This window comes from Gastrolobium bilobum, unplaced genomic scaffold (assembly GCF_033153095.1).
Source record: "Gastrolobium bilobum isolate Gb01-03AN ecotype WA unplaced genomic scaffold, APGP_CSIRO_Gbil_v1 utg2244, whole genome shotgun sequence".
Lineage (NCBI taxonomy): Eukaryota > Viridiplantae > Streptophyta > Magnoliopsida > Fabales > Fabaceae > Gastrolobium > Gastrolobium bilobum.
In genome coordinates this window covers 65769-68852 of record NW_026895272.1, presented here as the reverse complement: position 1 = coordinate 68852, position 3084 = coordinate 65769, and the positions used below count along the sequence as shown (strand labels likewise).

General features: G+C 32.0%; 1 pseudogene; it reads right to left on the bottom strand.

Annotated features, from left to right (window-relative positions):
* Nucleotides 1–446: 446 nt before the first annotated feature.
* LOC133303201 (uncharacterized) lies at nt 447–2525 on the bottom strand (annotated as a pseudogene).
* Between the last annotated feature and the right edge of the window lie 559 nt (nt 2526–3084).

Below are 3084 nucleotides of genomic sequence, written 5' to 3'. Positions count from 1 at the left end.
GGCAGGAGCAACTAGTATTATGGAATTTGTACCGTTTGGGTGCAAATTATTGTTAAATTCTAAGGGGTACATTAGATTAGGATTTTAAAAGATTATTTTGAGATAAAATTTGTTATAAATTTTAAAAGATTATTTAAAATTATAATGACTTTAAAGACTTTTTTTACAATCAAGAATTTATAAGATTGAATTTTAAAGAATTTTAATAGAATTTATAAAATTTAAAATGATAATATGGATTTATGAGATTTTAAAAATTCATATGATTTTTAATTAACATTCAAAATTATAAGAGTCAATAAAAAATAATAAAGAAATGCAATAATACTAATAAAAAAATAAAACATAACATAATTTTCTCAATCAGTAATTTGATGTAACTTGATGTCCTATTAAGCAGAAGCTCTCCACATTCTAAAGCTATACTAGCCCTACGCATTAACATTTTATCGTTCATGCTCTTGCGTTTGACTAATGGGTTGAAAATTATCTTCTTCATGAAGATGCATCTATTGGTTCAATTGGAAATTCATAACATTCTTTGCGAAGAAAGTTGTGTAGTGATACACATACTTATACAAGCTCTGCTTATGTTTTAAATGAAAACAAAGGTGCTGACTTGCTTACCAAAAAAAAAAAGGTGCTGACTTAAAAAATTGTGAACCGTGATTTAAAAATGTCAAATATCCTCTCAATTACATTTCTTGTTAGAAATATGGAAGAGAGAAAATAAGGAAAAAAATTGATTTTATTGAATAGTAATTAATTTGTGCATAAATGAGGCTCTTACATAAAAGAGAAAGAAAAGATTCTAGAACAACACAATATAACAAAATATCCTAAAATAATATTTCTATTCTTAATACTCCCCCTTAATATGGAGAGTTAACAAGGTGAACTCCCATCTTAAATAGGAAAACCAAGAAACATAATAGAAAAAAACTCCCCCCAAATGAGGAATCAAAATCTGCAGTGTGCTGGAATGAGCTTTAGGGAATTCATTGGTGCCGGTATGGACATCAGCAAAAGCAACAGTGATGGGATGGACATCGGCAAAAAAGAAATAGTGTCGAAACGGACATCGACAATAATGTTGAAATAACAGCAGCATAAGAAATCCATAATATGACTAAAATGGCCAGAATATAAGCCACAAACCAACAGTACACCAAAAAAAAAATCATAAACTACAAAAAAAATCATGAATAAAATCCATCAAAAACTACAATGACACCAGTATTACAATAAAATCCATGAGCTCCATGAATCTTCACAAACCTGCAAAATGAGAAGAGAAAAAGAACAAATAGACAGATCTAGAAAAAACAACATGTCAGAGACCCAAATAGACAAAGCTGGAAGATGACTAAGAAAAAGAAGAAGAAAATGCAGCCAAAAAGGAGACACGACTGGGAGAAACAAGATCCAGCTAGAGAGAAACACGCGACAGGAAAAGAGAAGGACACGACCGGAAGGAAAGAGACCGAAGAAGAAAAATGCAGATCGAAAAACTTCAACGATCTAGAATGACAATGGTACATTCGGAGCAAATGCCTCCTAGAGAAAAAAAATGCAGATCAAAGAACAAAGGAGAACAGATCTGGAACTAGAGAGAAATGGAAACAGATTTGGAAAGAAAGAAAAAACAGATATGAGAAATCAATAATGGTGAAGTCGCTAAAGATGAAAGAGACACTAGAAAACTTCCAAGAAATCGGATACGAAGGAGAAAGGACAGTTGCTGGACGAAGACGTGGCGACGAAGGTTCGACGAACAAGAACGACACGACGAAGATCCGTTAAGGTCCAACGAAGAAGAAGAAGGGATCGAGAAACAGAATAGCCACAAACGATGTCGGTGGATAGAGACATGACACCGGTTAACGAACAACACCTCCTATGATGAGGTAGAAACAGGGGGGCGAGTTGAGAACCAACAAAGAACAGGAACGATAAAGGAGAAAAAGAACTAGGAAATCTGAGATGAAGAAGGTAAAAGAAAAATATGAGATGAAAAAACAAGAGAAAAGAAAGTCACGTAGCCATAAAGCTATGGAGGGTGGTATTGCTCTGATATCATGTTAGAAACATGGAAGAGAGAAAATAAGGAAAAAATTAATTTCATTGGATATTGGTTAGTTTATACATAAATGAGACTCTTACATAAAAGAGAAATAAAAGATTCTAGAACAATACAATATAACAAAATATCCTAAAATAATATTTCTTAATACTTCTCAATTATGCAGGATGAAGATTGAACAATTCATTTGCATTTTGAGGGTTATTACCATTACATGTAAAATCTTGTAAATGATATCACACACATCGAAATGGAGCTAAAAATTGGCGTAGGTTGGGAAATCCACAATCCACTAGAAAATATTTACCTAATTAAAGAATACTTGTTATTTAAAAACTAGATACTTACCTTGGGGAACTTCAAGTCTATTCCTCCTTATTAAAGCATCACTTAGTAGCTTGAAATCATGAGCTGAACCCTCCCATCCACTAAGAACATACATGAATTCCAAATCCAAGTTACAAGCTACTAATACGTTTAGTGAATTCTTTCCATGACGATTACGATAATTGCTTATGTCTCATCCCCTCACCATTCAAAATTAAAGTTACAAGTTATGCAACAGCAACAACGATTTTTTTCCTTGTTATTCAACAAATGAATATTGAAATTTTGTCTCTCATTGTATGCATAATATGGTGCAAAAAAAGTCTTGAGAAATTTTTATCAGAAATATATTGTTTATTAAATATGTTTACATCAACGTATTACCAGTGCTACGTTAAATATATAAAAAATAAATGGAACTCATCATTAGAGATGACAAGCATAACAATAAAGCATGAATTAATCATGAAAAAGAATAACATAAGGAGGAATGCCAAAACCAAAGAAAATATATGAGAGTAAGAAAAGAACATACCTTGGATTTGAGAAAAGGCTAGGATAAATTGTGAAACACTGCAATAGAGAAATCTCAAAAAATCCTAGAGGTTAGGGTGAGATTGTGAGAGAGGCATGTTATTTATACTTCTCACTAAAAAGTCTCACAAAATTCACTC